This window comes from Hyperolius riggenbachi, chromosome 4 (genome assembly GCF_040937935.1).
Source record: "Hyperolius riggenbachi isolate aHypRig1 chromosome 4, aHypRig1.pri, whole genome shotgun sequence".
NCBI classification, from domain to species: Eukaryota; Metazoa; Chordata; class Amphibia; order Anura; family Hyperoliidae; genus Hyperolius; species Hyperolius riggenbachi.
Window position 1 is genome coordinate 316,406,387 of NC_090649.1, and position 17,323 is coordinate 316,423,709.

The 17,323-nt window shown below is 44.2% G+C and overlaps 1 protein-coding gene across 1 annotated transcript in view; it reads right to left on the bottom strand.

Moving 5' to 3' along the window:
- RSPH3 (radial spoke head 3) overlaps positions 1 to 17,323 on the bottom strand; it is a 52,058-nt gene that overhangs the window by 25,657 nt on the left and 9,078 nt on the right. The window lies entirely within an intron of this gene.

Here is a 17,323-nt window from a genome sequence, read left to right on the forward strand (position 1 = left end):
AATGCACACGACGTGCAGTGCGTCAAAACTCACCGCAATTCACATAGTGTGAATCAGAGCTCAGGCCCCTTTTCAGATGCTAGCGATTATTTTAAATCACTAGGGTTGCTGCTTTTACATAGGAATCATGAAAAGTATTTTCCACTATCACGATTCGATTTTCTGTAAATTGCGATCACTTTTTTGAGCGATTTTACCTGCAATTGTGCTTCAATGTTAAAAGATAAATGCAAAATCACAATCGCATAACAAAACTGACTAAAAATTACAATCACTTGCGTTTGTGTTTTCCTTTTGCGATTGCTAGTGGAAAAGAGCCCTTACTGGTCTGCCACATTGTTTGCTGGTTATAGACCTCACATCAGCTTCTACAAGAGAGGTATGAAGCACTACTTTGCCATAGAATGCATGATCATTGTATGAGTCCTCCAACAGTTGCCCAGCTCTTCATCAAATTCTAAACACTACCAAATTTCTGCAAAAAAAGAAGCCTATAAAGTCGCAGTCCACTGATGTTTTGGATTTTGCAATAAAGAAGAACATTTTGGCATTTTTGATGTGCTGCGGATTCCTCCTCTAGTATCTGCCTGTACACACTGCTGCCCTTGCGCTGCGCTTTTAAAATCGCATGCATTTTTAATCTCAAAGTCTTTTGAAAAATCATGAAAATCATGAAGACCTTTACACACTGGTGCAATGCCATTTTTCGATTTTCATGAGGGCTTTGTGATTTAAAAATCGCATGCGATTTTTAAAACGCAGCGCAAGCGCAGCAGTGTGTACAGGCCCTATGTGTGTTTCGTGTGCTGGCTAGCACTCCTTCTCCACCTGCACCCAGGTTTGTCTGTTAGGGTTGAAGCAGCTTTCCTACAAACTTAGTGCCACAGACAAAGATGCAAATATGATACAACAGTTGGGAATTAAACAAACACTTACGCCTATAACACATGGTATATCAGTCATTGCTTGATCATTAGGGCATATCTAGAGTACACAAGTGCTGTACAAAAAGGCTTCTCAGGTGTAGCTGAGAAAGGTGTACAGATCAATGCAGTTGTGCCTCTGCTCACACGCTTTATGGACCTGAACCAGTTTTATATGCTCCTGTACTGCCTGATGAAGCGGGATTGTTGACCGCGAAACGCGTTGCAATTTTATGGAGCTGTGAATAAATTGTATATTTTTTACTCTGCATTTGAGTATATGTCCACTACCAGAGGGAGGTAAGTCCACCTCGACTTCCCTCTTTTTATCATTTTTAGAACATTGTTTTACTCTGCTTGGCGCCTCTGTTCGTACATATTACAGCACGATTAAGTCCACCCCTGGTGGAGGGGTTCTTTCCCCATTTTCCTATCTACAGAGAGCGACTTTTATACCTGAGTGGGGTCAGGTACTAATACTCCCCACCTGCCTGTCAAGTGGTTACCTGATGGTAACCCACCTTTGTGAGTATAAGAACCTTTGGCATTACATTATATATTGAGCTTACCAGACAATATTGCACTATTGGGCTCTTGGTGTCCTCTGTTTTGTTTTTACAAGATCAATGCAGTTGTTTGTCAGTGTTATTTACTGATCCGGCATGCCAGATTGCTAATGCTTTGCACACACGATAGATTAAGTTTGTCCAAGGTGGCCGAATAGAGCGTGTGTGCAGTGGCCAGTGGCGGCGCCAGGGGGTGCTCAAGCGCCCCCTAAATTTGTCCAAGCACCCCCAAAGCACCCCCTGGCGTGAACTAACTTCAGGCGTCTAAGAAACGCCGAGTCAGTTCACAGCGGCAGCCCGGAGCAGCAGGCAGGGCTACGGTAAGATGGTCGCCCGAAGCCCTGCTCTGAAGACTTGCAGTCTGCAGTGCAGGGCTTCGGGCGGCCATTTTCCCGTAGCCCTGCTTGCCGGGTAATGCAGGCTGCTGCAGGAAGGAAGAGGATCGTGGGAGCTGAGCTGCGCGCCACAAGGAGGTCGGGAGAGGAGGAGGTCGGAACAGGAGGTCTTCTGACTAGGTGAGTAAATGGGTTTTTCTTTTCTTTTTCAGGTGGTGCTGCTGATTGGGGTCAGAATTGCTGAGCATTGTACATATTGTGGTCAGATCTGCGGAGCATTGTGCATATTGGGGTCAGAACTGCGGAGCATTGTGCATATTGGGGTCAGAACTGCGGAGCATTGTGCATATTGGGGTCAGAACTGCAGAGCATTGTGCATATTGGGGTCAGAACTGCGGAGCATTGTGCATATTGTGGTCAGAATTGCGGAGCATTGTGCATATTGGGGTCAGATCTGCGGAGCATTGTGCATATTGGGGTCAGAACTGCGGAGCGTTGTGCATATTGTGGTCAGATCTGCGGAGCATTGTGCATATTGGGGTCAGAACTGCGGAGCATTGTGCATATTGTGGTCAGAACTGCTGAGCGTTGTGCATATTGTGGTCAGATCTGCGGAGCATTGTGCATATTGGGGTCAGAACTGCGGAGCATTGTGCATATTGGGGTCAGAACTGCGTAGCATTGTGCATATTGGGGTCAGATCTGCGGAGCATTGTGCATATTGGGGTCAGAACTGCGGAGCATTGTGCATATTGTGGTCAGATCTGCGGAGCATTGTGCATATTGGGGTCAGAACTGCAGAGCATTGTGCATATTGGGGTCAGAACTGCGGAGCATTGTGCATATTGTGGTCAGATCTGCGGAGCATTGTGCATATTGGGGTCAGATCTGCTGAGGATTGTACATATTGTGGTCATATCTGATAAGGATTGTGCATATTGGGGTCATATCTGATAACGATTGTGCATATTGGGGTCATATCTGATAACGATTGTGCATATTGGGGTCATATCTGATAACGATTGTGTATATTGGGGTCATTGAACGTGTTTTTTGTTCAAATCTGCTCACGTTACGTGTATTTTCTTGAGAAAACCTGCACAATTATGTGAATTTTCTGGGGAAAGGGTCACCAAAACTTGGGCCCTCTGTCTTTGCGTTGCACTTTTAAAGGTAACACGAGGTGAGAATAATATTGAGGCTGCCATATTTATCTCCTTTTAAAGGGACTCCGAGCTAACCCAAAAAAAGAAAGTTGTACTCACCAGGGGCTTTCTCCAGCCCAGTGCTGGTCGGGAGGTCCCACGCCGGCGTCCTGGCTCCTCTCCTTCTCCCCGCTCCGGAATGGCTGACAGGCCGCAGCCCGGGCGACACTCGGCAGAGTGTCGGGCTGCTCCTTCCGCGTATGACTCGGCTGACGTCACACGCCGGCCGCCTCGCGTCATCACGGCGGCCGGCGTGAAAGTACTGCGCATGCGCGATTAAAGCGCGCATGCGCAGTACTTTCACGCCGGCCGCCGTGATGACGCGAGGCGGCCGGCGTGTGACGTCAGCCGCGTCATACGCGGAAGGAGCAGCCCGACACTCTGCCGAGTGTCGCCCGGGCTGCGGCCTGTCAGCTATTCCGGAGCGGGGAAAAGGAGAGGAGCCAGGACGCCGGCGTGGGACCTCCCGACCAGCACTGGGCTGGAGAAAGCCCCTGATGAGTACAACTTTCTTTTTTTGGGTGAGCTCGGAGTCCCTTTAAGTAATACCAGCTGCCTGGCTGCCGTGTTGGTCCTCTGCCTCTAATTCTTTCAACCATAGACCTTGAACAAACATGCAGCAGGTCAGGGGTTTCTGACAATATTGTCAGAACTGACAAGATGTGGAATGCATTGCCACAGGAAGTCGTTATGGCAAACTCTATACCTGCATTTAAAGGGGGCTTAGATGCTTTCCTTGCGTTGAAAGACATCCATGGCTACACTTACTAGGTTATGCCTAATGATGTTGATCCAGGGATTTTATCTGATTGCCATCTGGAGTCAAGAAGGAATTTTTCCCTTTTGGGGCTAATTGGATCAACAGGGGTATGTGGGGGACGGGCTGGAGTTGTACTTTGTACTGGTTGAACTCGATGGACGTATGTTTTTTTTCAACCAAAATAACTATGTAACTATGTAAGATTAGCTGCATGCTTGTTTCTGGTGTAATTCAGTTCACTACTGCAGCCAATAGATCAGCAGGGCTGCCAGGCAACTAGAATTGTTTAAAAGGAAATAAATATGGCAGCCACCATATCACTCTCACCCTGGGTTCACGTTAAATTACAGTTAGCCCTGCCCTCATCCGGTCATGACCACGCCCATTTTTCGCCATTGTAGCCACACCCATTTTTTGCCGCTTCGCGCGCCGCAGGTCGTCAGCTCCCCCCGGAAATTGGTCCAGCACCTGCATAGCACCCCCTAAAAAAAAATCCTGGAAGTGCCACAGGCAGTGGCCCCTTTGCTCTCCCCACCCACCGTTTGAGGTCACAACCATGAGCAGAGGAATGGACAGAGCAAAGGGGTATGTGGAACATACCTCTGTGCTTATCTTAGGTAACTTTACCTCAAGTCAGGTATCCGTCAAGTGATTTTTGTTGGCTGACCTGGACACAGCCAAATGTACTGAATTAAGGACTTACATTAGTCAGCAGTTTATTGTGTTCTACCATGACCTTTTTCTTATAAAACAGAAAATATGGCCAGCACATATCATTTTATTGTTTGATGAACTATATATATATATATATATATATACTCAAGGTACACAAACATATACATTTTATATCCCCGAACTGAAGACAAGCAAGACTTCAAAATCCTACATTAACATACATGCACAATTTGTACTGGACACACCTGAAACTACTCTCTAGTTTACGTTATGGTGGATCAAATCTCAACATTGTGCAGGGTGTGTTTCCTTATCTCCTGGAAGAATGCATAAAATCTGCTTAAAGAGAACCAGAGACGAAGCACCCTCATGTATTTTATTACATTTATCAGTGGGAACATGACAGTAAACACCTACCCTGCTTTTAGTTTTATTCTTCTCAGTCTAATCTATCTGTTATCAACTGTGATAAGAATCCACCGACTATTCAGTCGAGGTTTGACCTGGAATCATTATAGCTGAGTCACTCTTCTGTGAAGTCTTTTCAAGCCCAAGCCTTCCCCCTCCTGGCTCAAATTTCATGCTTTACATACTGAGAGCTGTTATGACATGGGATGGGGCTGCTGCTGCAGGAAAAATCTCTGTCTAACAGACAAGTGTGGCTGTGTGATCTGTGTGCTCTGTCTGTGCAGCCAGTCATCATTATTATCTACTGTATGCAGTTTCATTACTATGAGAGACACTTCCTACAGGCAGCCACACAGCATACCAGAATATGAAGTTGAAAAACACAGATGAAAGCCTACAGCAGCCCTGCTTGTCTATAGTCTCATATAGCCTAGACAGCACATCCAGAACACCTTATAACCTGGAAGCAGAAGGAATATGAGCCGGCGGCCATATTGGATATTTCCTGGAGCAATAATGGATAAAAAGCACTCAAAAAGGCACACCAGAGTGGCAAAATTATCGGGTAGAGCATTTATTCTTTACAAGCTATCAACTGATATGTTTATTTTGTGTGAATCGTTCATCTCTGGTTCCCTTTAAGATAATCAGAAACTGAAACCTGGCTGACCTATGGTGAGTCACGTAACTATTCTATTTCTCGGTTACTTTACTGTCTTCCATGCCAGGAACAGTTTTATGATCAATCAGCAATCATAATCCTGATTATTTTGTTATACCACAGGACATCTATCAGGATGTATTCACATAAACAATAAATAAAAGTACATCATAAAAGAGTAAAAGTGATTAAGAAATATAATTTAGCTCATAGATGATTCATAATAACAGAACGAGGATTTAAAATAAAACTTAAGCCAACCTGAAAAAGTTACTCACCTATGTAGTGGTAAAGGCTCTGGAACCTATAGTCTTCCCAATCCTTTCTCCATGCCCTCATTTCACCATTGTCCCCCGGTAAAAGTTATTTGACCAACTGGGAGTCGTCGTGAAGTACTCGTGTCCTTGAGTAATTCCAAAGACGAGCGGGCCTGCACTGCGGATGCACGAGTGCACACTTGGGCATGTACATTACAGATGCGCCCATCTTCGCAAGCACTCATTGGAGTATATAAATAGATGTAGTTCCCCATCAGGTCCTCTACCAGATGGGAGGGCCTACAAGCAGGAACTTAGCCTGATTGGTTGATGACAGGGCGTCCAGACCATTCTGATTGGCTCCCTAGTGGAGCAAGGACTATTTAAAGAGAGTCTGAAGCGAGAATAAATCTCGCTTCAGACCTCATAGATAGCAGGGGCACGTGTGCCCCTGCTAAAACGCCGTTATCCCGCGGCTTAACGGGGGTCCCTGACCCCCCAAATCCGCTCCGTACAGCGGGGGAGCGCTTCCTGGTTGGGGCAGGGCTAACCGCCGCAGCCCTGCCCCACGCGCGTCTGTCAGCGCGTATCTCCGCCTCTCCCCCGCCCCTCTCAGTCTTCCTTCACTGAGAGGGGCGGGGGAGAGGCGGCGATGCGCCGCTGACAGACGCGACTGGAGGCAGGGCTGCAGCCGTTAGCCCTGCCTCCAGGAAGCCATAAATCACGACCAAATCTGCGACCAAGTGTTGCAGTGGTCGCTTTAGGGGTGAAGGGACCCCCGTTAAGCCGCGCTATAGCGGCGGTTTAGCAGGGGCACACATGCCCCTGCTAACTATGAGCTCTGAAGCGAGATTTATTCTCGCTTCAGAGTCTCTTTAAGGCTGATTGTGTCTCATGTATTCAGAGGGCTTGTCAGCTTGAGAAAGAGAGGAGTCTCCTCTCGAAACGTAGCACAGACTTGCCCTTTTTGTCTTTCTGATGATTTAAATAAATAAAAGAGCTTATAATACACTTGAAGACGGTGCTGGGTCTCTTCTCTTGGAGTTTCTGCTTGCTGTTCCTGGAGACAGAGGGACAACGACCAATAGCACGTCGCATCTAGATGGTTGGGTGCTGCCTGTAACTACTCGTCTACTACTACAGGAGTCCCAAAGGTGCAAATTTTCTAGGGGGGGGGGAAAGTGGTGGTTGCATTGGTCTCAGGTTTACTTTAAGTATTCTTAACCCTTAAAGGGATACTGTAGGGGGGTCAGGGGGAAATGAGTTGAAGTTACCTGGGGCTTCTAATGGTCCCCCACAGACATCCTGTGCCCGCGCAGCCACTCCCCAATGCTCCGGCCCCGCCCCTGGTTTACTTCTGGAATTTCAGACTTTAAAGTCTGAAAACCACTGCGCCTGCATTGCCGTGTCCTCGCTCCCGCTGATGTCACCAGAAGCGTACGACACATGCACAGACCATACTGGGCCTGCGCTGTGTGCTCCTGGTGACATCAGGGGAAGCGAGGACAAGGCAACGCAGGCGCAGTGGTTTTCAGACTTTAAAGTCTGAAATTCCAGAAGTAAACCAGGGGCGGGGCCGGAGAATCAGTGAATGGCTGCACGGGCACAGGATGTCTGCGGGGGACCATTAGAAGCCCCGGGTAACTTCAACTCATTTTCCCCCGACCCCCCTACAGTATCCATTTAACCACTTCAACCTAACTGGACGAAAATTTTCGTCCAGTTAGGCTGCGCGCGCTCCCGCGGGCCCCCCCGTGCGCGCCCCCACTGCTGGCCGTTAGCCCACCGATCAGTGAAAGGCATTATAAATCCCTTTCGCTGATCGGACCCCCCCCCCCCCGGAGAAAAGCCGACAGCGTCTCTTCAGACGCTGCGGCTTTTCTGGGCTCTGGTCTCCTTTCTTCTGCCTGGGAGCGAGATCGATCGCTCCCAGGACATTTTGGACTGTGGCCATCTTGTGGCCAAATAGCAAATTACACCAAAAACACACTTAATGTTAAATAAATACATTTTAATACATTAAAAAACCCCTGTTTACCTCCCATACCAAAAAATACCCACATACAAGTTTAAAAAAAAAAATTAAAAAAATTACAATTAAAAAAAAACAAAACACAAATAGTTACCTAAGGGTCTGAACTTTTTAAATATGCATGTCAAAGGAGTATATCAATATGATTTATTAAATTATGGGTTTCTAAATAGTGATGGACGCAAATTGAAAAAATGCACCTTTATTTCCAAATTAAATATCGGCGCCATACATTGTGATAGGGACATAATTTAAATGGTGTAATAAGCGGGACAAATTGGTAAATAAAGTACATAGGTTTTAATTATGGTAGCATGTATTAATTTCAAACTATAATGGCCAAAAGCTGAGGAATAATGATTTTTTTCCATTTCTTTCTTAATATTCCTGTTAAAATGGATTTACAATAAATTAATTCTCAGCAAAATGTATCACCCACAGAAAGCCTAATTGGTGGCGAAAAAAACAAGATATAGATCCATTCATTGTGCCAAGTAGTGATAAAGTTATTAGCAAATGAATGGGAGGTGAAACTTGCTCAGATGCAAAAAAATTTCAACCCTGTGGGCTTAAGTGGTTAATTGTGGGAAAAGAGATAAAGGAGTTCCTTAAAGGAATACTGTAGGGGGGTCGGGGAAAATGAGTTGAACTTACCCGGGGCTTCTAATGGTCCCCCGCAGACATCCTGTGCCCGCGCAGCCACTCACCGATGCTCCGGCCCCGCCTCTGATTCACTTCTGTAATTTCAGACTTTAAAGTCTGAAAACCACTGCGCCTGTTTTGCCGTGTCCTCGCTCCCGCTGATTTCACCAGGAGCATACTGTGCAGGCTCAGACCATACTGGGCCTGCGCAGTACACTCCTGGTGACATCAGCGGGAGCGAGGACACGGCAACGTAGGCGCAGTGATTTTCAGACTTTAAAGTCTGAAATTCCAGAAGTGAACCAGAAGTGAACCGGAGGTGGGGACCGGAGCATCGGTGGGTGGCTGCACAGCCACAGGATGTCTGCGGGGGACCATTAGAAGCCCGGGGTAAGTACAACTCATTTTCCCCCGACCTCCCTACAGTATTCCTTTAAAAGGTACTTTGTTTTCAATCTGCGTCAATGATACAGTGGTACATTAATCGGGTGACAAATTGAACTGATGTTATTTGAGAGCACGTTACTTATGCCCTTGGACAGAGTGTCCACTTTCCAGAGCATCTATTGGCACAAATCATGCCTTCTTTGTTTTTGTCTTTTCCTAACCACTACAATGAGAAAAACAAAAAATGAACAGACTAGGTCTGTAGGATTGGGACTGTACATACACATGTTTATCTCATCATTTTACATACCACTTCAGGTATTCTTTAAAGAGGAACAGTAACTAAGAATTGAACTTCATCCCAATCAGTAGCTGATACCCCCTTTTCCACAAGAAATCTTTACCTTTTCTCAAACAGATCATCAGAGGCCTCTGTTAAGCTGATATTGTGGTGAAACCCCTCCCACAGTGTGATGTCGGCACCTAGGTACTGACATCACACTGTGGGAGCCTTGTTGCATTGTGGGAAATAACAGTTTCCAACTGCTTAAAAAAGTAGCATCTCCTTCCACAGACATCACCCGCCAGCAGTAAAGATGGCTCCTGTGATACATTTCAGAATGTAAATCAGAGAGAAGAAAGATTTTACAATGGGCAAACACTTGGGCAAAATTATTGTACAACTAAGCACTTTTTTTCATTACGTTATCTTCACTGCAGTTCCTCTTTAAGTGTAATATATGGCAACTGACTATATTGTGCAGTTATTATGCGCGTACCTTTTATCTGAACGATTTCTTTTTATTTAACCCTTGGGCTGCCAGCTATTTTTTTTTTCTAAAAAAAAAAAAGCTATGTTTGTATTGTGCTTCTAAAGGTGGCCATACACTGGTCGATTTGCCATCAGATTCGACCAAAAGATAGGTCCCTCTCTGATCGAATCTGATCAGAGAGGGATCGTATGGCCACCTTTACTGCAAACAGATTGTGAACCGATTTCAGCCTGAAACCGTTCTGTAGTGGTGGTGCTGCCGCCGCTCCCCGCCCCGCATACATTACCTGCTCCGGCCGGCGCGAGTCCCCTGGACATCGCTGCTCCGTCTCCGCGCTGGTCTGGTCTCCGGCATGCTTCACTTCTTCCTGCCCGGCAGAAAGTTTAAACAGTAGAGGGCGCTCTACTGTTTAAACTTTCTGCCGGGCAGGAAGAAGTGAAGCATGCCGAAGACCAGACCAGCGCGGAGACGGAGCAGCGGTGACAGCGGGACTCGCGCCGGCGGAACAGGTAATGTATTGCCGCTGTATTGCGTTGGTCGTCGGGCATTCGAACGCCGCTATCGACGCACTCCTGACCCGCCGGCGCTCAAAAAAAAATCTTCGGATGGATCGACGGGAACGATGGATTTCGGACGGAAATCCATCGTTTTGTCAGCGGTGTGCGCGCCGATTTCACAGCCGTTTCGATCACTGTGATCGAAACGGCTGTATATTGGCGGGAAAATCGTTAGGTGTATGGGCCCCTTTAAAGGTCTTGCTGAAATCTACATGTACCAAAGTCCAAATTAGTCACTAAGATTGTTATTGAGGTGCAAATAAAATTGAGATGACTGAGAATTATACAAATCATTATGACACATAGTTATTATGAAAACCTATTGCAAAATAGACTAATGAAATCTTGCAGTGAAAGCATTTGGTTGGTTCATTTTCAAGATTCACAGATTTGCAGTAACATTTGCATAATTCTGCATAATCTTAGAATTATTTCCATATTTCAAGTCAAGTAGAAAGTTGGCACTGAGCCCAAACTTTGTGCTAAAATGCTTTCTAGACATCCGTGGCACAGGAATACGACACAAAAACGCTCGTAGACGACTGCTGCAGGAGGAAGCGGTTTTGTATAACAATTCCTTTAGACGTCTGTGGCATATGGATGCAAAGTCCCAGAACACCTATAGACATCGGTAGTAGTCCAAGGGTTAATAATTAGCAGAATGCTTTTCCTTTAAGTAAACGTGTAATGAAAAAGCTTACTAAACAGATACTTACCTGCTGCTGAGGTAGTAATGATGGATACTATATCATCACCTTACTGACTGAAGGAATGCAGCGACCCATTACAGAGTCACTTTAAAGAACACCTGTAACTAGTTTGAAACAAGTAAACTAATGGCAAGTTACTTAACATGGGTGGAAATAGAAATTGCCTGCCCCCCCCCCCCCCCCAGTAACATTTTGGGTAGGGCCCCCAATGTTACAGTAGCGCATACCTCAACTGAAGACCCGATCCAAAAAGTGGTTTGGGGGCTAAGGGGGCCAGCTCGTTTGTTGACTTATTGCAGAGGAGCAGCAGCAGTGGAGCATCATACTTCACCTGCAGCAGTACAGGTCTTCCTCACTCCTCCTCAGTGCAACTGCAAGCCATGCAGCCTATCTCCATGTAGATCCTGTCTCTGCATGTTATGTGACATGCATCGGCAGCTGCAAGGTGATAGGCTGTATGGTGGCTGGCTACACTGAAGAGAGGCATGAGGAGGACCTGTCCACTGCCGGAAGCAGGTAGAGTATGATGCTCCTCTACAACAAGTCCATGGCGATTGCAGGGGATATTGTTACACCCCTGCTTTCAGAGAACAGCTGAGTGTTCTAAGAATCCCTCTTTTAATGCAATCTGAGGCGTCATTCCTGTACTAAAATATGGGTACCAGCAGTTTCCTGGAAAATGTAATGAAATGCATGTAATGAGACATGGAATCTACAAGTACATCTGGCTGCCTGTATTTCAATGAAAAATGAAAGTCAAGAATGTGGACTCTGAAATACTGAATTAAAATAGCTCTCTGAAACAATCCTCTGTTACCTTAAAGCAACCTTCACAATATTTCATTATAGCTGGTTCCATTCTGTGAGAAGGTGCTGCATTCTGATGTGATGTTATGTCTCTCATCAGTTGCTGGCTAAAAGCAAAGGCTGACTTCTTATTAAAGATTTTTATCAGTAGTGACACTCATCTACTCTTCACTTTAGGCACATGTGCATCATTAGGTTTGCTAAGCTATCAGCTGAGATGATCAGGAATGCATACTGTTGTGGAATGTTTGTAAGATGTCTACCATACAGTCATGGCCAAAACTGGTGGCATACCAGAAACTTTTCTAGAAAATCAAGTATTTCTGACAGAAAAGTATTGCAGTAACACGTTTTGCTAAACACATATTTATTCCCTTTGCGTGTATTGGAACAAAACAAAAAAAGGAAGTGAAAAAGAAAATTGGACATAATGTCACACAAAACTCCAAAAATGGGCTGGACAAAATTATTGGCACCCGTTCAAAACTGCAGATGAATAAGATTGCTTCAAGCATGTGATGCTCCTTTAAACTCACCTGGGGCAAGTAACAGGTGTCAGCAATTTAAAAATCACACCTGAAAGCAGGTAAAAAAAAAAGTAGAGAAGTTCACTTAGTCTTTGCATTGTGTGTCTTCGTGTGCCACACTAAGCATGGACAACAGAAAGAGGAGAAGAAAGTCTTAGGACTTGAGAACCAAAATTGTGGAAAAATATCAACAATCTCAAGGTTACAAGTCTATCTCCAGAGATCTAGATGTGCTTCGTCCACAGTGCGCAACATTATCAAGAAGTTTGCAACCCATGGAACTGTAACTAATCTCCCTGGGCATGGACAGAAGAGAAACATTTATGAAAGGTTGCAACGCAGTATAGCCCGGATGGTGGATAAGCAGCCCCAAACAAGTTCCAAAGAAATTCAAGCTGTCCTGCAGGCTCAGGGAGCATCAGTGTCAGCATGAACTATCCGTTGACATTTAAATAAAATGCTATGGCAGGAGACCCAGTAGGACCCCACTGCTGACACAGAGACATAAAAATCTAAAAGACTACAGTTAACCAAAATGTACTAGAGTAAGCCAAAATTGTTCTGGGAAAATGTTTGTGGACAGATGAGACTAAGATAGAGCTTTTTGGTAAAGCATATAATTCTACTGTTTACCAAAAAACGGAATGAGGCCTACAAAGAAAGGAAAACAGTACCTATAGTGAAATATGGTGGAGGTTCAATGATGTTTTAGGGTTGTTTTGCTGCCTCTGGCACTGATTTCCTTGAATGTGTGCAAGGCATCATGAAATCTGAGGATTAACAAAGGATTTTGGGTCGCACTGTAGAGCCCAGTGTCAGAAAGCTGGGTTTTTGTACAAGGTCTTGGGTCTTCAAGCAGGACAATGACCCCAAACATACATCAAAAAGCACCCAAAAATGGATGGCAGCAAAGCGCTGGAGAGCTCTGAAGTGGCCAGCAACAAGTCCAGATCTAAATCCCATTGAACACCTGTGGAGAGATGTTAAAATTGCTGTTAGGAAAAGACGCCCTTCCAATAAGAGAGACCTGGAGCAGTTTGCAAAGGAAAAGTGGTCCAAAATTTCAGGTGAGAGGTGTTAGAAGCTTTCAGTTATTTTTTCCAAAGTGTGTGCAACCAAATATTAAGTTAAGGGTGCCAATACTTTTGTCCAGCCCATTTTTGGAGTTTTGTGTCCAATTTGCTTTTCCCGCTCCATTATTGTTTTGTTTCAATACACGCAAAGGTAATTAACATGTGTAAAGCGAAACGTGTTACTGCAATACATTTCTGTGATAAATTCTTGATTTTCTGGAAAGATTTCTGGGGTGCCAACAATTTCGGCCATGACTGTATATGTCAACTGGAAAATGGTGAACATTTTAAGAACTGGTTGAATTCATCTTATTTTCCTCTAAGTTACACTGACTGTACACATTTTACATAGGGAAATACTGCATACATTTACCTAATGGTCTACACAATCAAAATCATTGATTGAAAAAGGACATAAATCTCTAGACGTTTGATATCTTGAAAAGAGAGTAATAGCTGGTTCCAATCAATCTGGGTGTTTGTCAGCCCTGTCTTGCTATAGAAAAATGAAAAACAAATCAAATCTATAGTCACTTGTCCTGTGACTTGCCAGATCAAAGGAAGGCTCAAAGTACATCTATAAAATTGCAATGCAATACAACTAAGTAATTTTTCTTTATAGATTTTACATTAGACTCAATAAAAAACATCAAATCTAATGAAAATCTAATAAAAATAGAGCCCTCTTATTTATATTGTATTGAAATATTGATTAATTATTGATCAGACTTGTCCACTCTTTTTCTGTTTGATGCCAGCCAGACTGTGGAGGTGGTGAGGGAAGCACAGGTGGGCGAACCACAGTCATGTTCTACCTCAGGCAGTACACAGCTAGTGGATGTAGCACTGCAATAAATATTAGATTACATTTATGTTACAGTGTGGTCAAATTCTATGCGAGAATCCAGATGCTCAAGTCCCACAGTCAAATGCTCAACGGTGCAGGACCAAGCCAGGCAAAGGCCACATGTACAACAGTGTAAAGAAGGTCTGCAGTTGTCAAATTCTACTTCTGCAATGTTGTAGACCAGGTAAGATACAAGCGGTCCACTTGACTGACCACTAGCTGCACAATGTATGGTTATCCTGTGAGTAAGGTTAGGCATGCAAATACATTCTAGCAAAATGTGTGTCTACCAGGAGAAAATATAGCAGATACATATAAGACATTCAGTACTGCTGCTAGGGTCACTAGAGGTTGAAACATTACAAAGTCCAATGCAAGGACAAATCACACTGGCCTCAATCAATAAACAATGAACAATGAGGTAACAGCTAAAGCTTTACTTATACTTGTCACAACATCTATTTTCACAAGTCTTGTCTAAGTAAACAAGCATACTAGTGTGTTGTCCATGAGGTATGCTATATGTGGGCACTAATATATACCATCTTATGTACTAAAAGGCAGTTGAAATACGGTGTGGACTTAGTACTGCGCATATGTATTACAGCTGCCTACATGTGTGGCGGATTCTTTTTAAAGAATCGCAGGATTACTGATTAGATAGAAAGCACCAAAATCTCAACAAACTGTGAAGCATTGTGTAGGAAGCACAATGATATAGGTCTATCCTGCTGCCTAGTGGCCTTATGGTTTGATGATGTCCAGTAAATTCCATGTTGTTGCAGGAAATTCCTCAGCAATGAATGCCTCTTTCTGTGACTTAAAGAAAGAAAAATTGAATCATGCTTGATACTGCTCACAGCATAACTGTGTATTATACCTTCATCTGTCCAATCACCTCACTGTGTGCTCCTCCCCTCTCACCTGTCACACTGTCTGCCCCACTCCGTGCCCAGTGTGAATCAAATTTCCTGTCAGAAATTTCTTATCAGTACTATAATACCAAAGCAGGTGGTTTCGGTGCTTGGCGCTCAGCGCCGAAGCTGGGTGCCACTATACCACTAATGCTATAGAGCACACCCCACACAACGGAATTATGGAGAATGACTTCTCCCTCCGAAATAATACGACTCGGAGGGGAAATAGTATTTGACGCCTCCGGGGATTTGAGCGGCATCAGGGTGAGCCGCCATTCGGCTCACCCTGCACTCAACTCACTGGTGGCAGTATAACACATACACCTATAATTATTAATATAGCAATTTAGGCTATTTATTTTTCTGTATACTATTGTAATATGCTCAGGTTATCATAGTCACCTAAAAAAATTGTAATACAGTATGTGACAGAGAGTAAAATTATGTCAAGATTCTAAACAGATACAAGTGAAATTTAGAAGCCAGCTCAATGCTGCCATCTAGCTGCAGAAATATTCAAGTGGTTACAAACTGTACCTTCTTCAATAACTGCTGGCAGGAATACAAGAGATTGCATAGGCATATAACAAAAATGATGACAAAATTCTAAACAAATAATAGCAAAATTGAAAGCCAGCGCACTGTGGAAATCTAGCTAAAGAGCTAGAAAATGCTATAAAGAGTTTGAAATCGACTTTATTTGCCAAGTACGACAGATGTCGCCCCCGGAATTATATGTGGTACACATGGCATTTAATATAGTGCAAATTATAAAAACATAATAATAATATTATAACACACACAACACAATTAAAATAACATAACATCATATATCACAGTGCACAATGAACAGCAAACATTAGGGCCATGCGTACAGATACTAGACATGTACTGTAGGCTAGGATTTCAGAGATGCTGGAGGGAGAGTCTGGGAGGTTTACTATCCAAATATATTTGGGTGCATGGAAAATGATGCCATGCATGCAAATGAAAGTGCTGCCTCCCTTTATCAAGGCATGTATATATCATATTACATGACTTGATAAAGAGGTACCCTTGTGCGGCCCTCAAAACAACTATTAGAACTTCATGTATATGGGACAATAAAAAGGTGTGTTTTGAAAACTGGTGTGCTAGCAATACTTGGGCTTTGTAGTATGGCTTTAAGGAATAAGTTATTGTTATCTGTAGTTATGTGCGTGCAACCAGCGTGAATTTTTTATTTGTAATATAATTAGAGCATTTCTGCACTCTCGCAAACCCAAGCGATTAAAATGCGTTAAGATTTAAACTTTGTTGACTGTTAAGAATCCTCATCGATTTCCTAACCAAAGCCCTGAATATAGAGCTAAAAAAGGAGGGTTTACCCTTATCTGCGAGTTTGGTCCTCTACATATATGTACTGCACATCCCTCCAGCCCCTCCCAATATGATGGTCAAATTCAGTGGCGTAGCTAAGGAGCAGTGGGCGCCGATGCAAGTTGTACAATGGGGCTCCCCAAGCACTCTATACATAGCAACTGATACGGCGCACAAAAACCTGCCAATGGCAACAAATGGCAACTACAGTGTCAGCGGTGCAAGAGTGGATGGGAAACGGTTTGTTAATGATTACCACTATTCATAGTATCTATAGAAGTGATTATTATGAGCACAGGACCAATAGAGAGCTAATACTGTAATTGAGGGAGGGCCCTTCGGGGCCGCTCTGGCCCAAGGGCCCCGATGCGGTCGCAACCTCTGCAACCCCTATTGCTACGCCCCTGGTCAAATTGCAGAGCATGCTGTATACAGAATATGGAGATGGAGAGCATGTCAGAGATGTATGGTTATCTCCTCTTAGCTCCCACTATGGGGTCATGTGTTTTTTTTTTTACTATTTGGGAGGGGCCAAGTACAGTGATTTAAGTCATGTGAAATTGAATCACATGAGCAAATTTACTTCTAGCTATTAATCAGAAAATGCAGGGACATGTGGACAGATGAGGCATGTATAAATCTCTGAAATGGAGGTTGATTCACTAAGCTGCGCTGCTAAAGCAGTGCAGCTTTATGACAGCAGCAAGTGTTACAATCCCCGGAGCAAGCTAAGCAGCCATAGCGTGCGCTGTTAAATTACGCTCGGCTCAGATAGTTTAAAGAGCGCTTCATTATACTTAATGAGCGCTTCAATAAACCCGCCCGGAGCCCCGGCAGGTCCAGTAGCTTCAAAGTACGATATTCCTGCACTTTGATTGGCCCTGTAGCCAGCCCAGTAGACA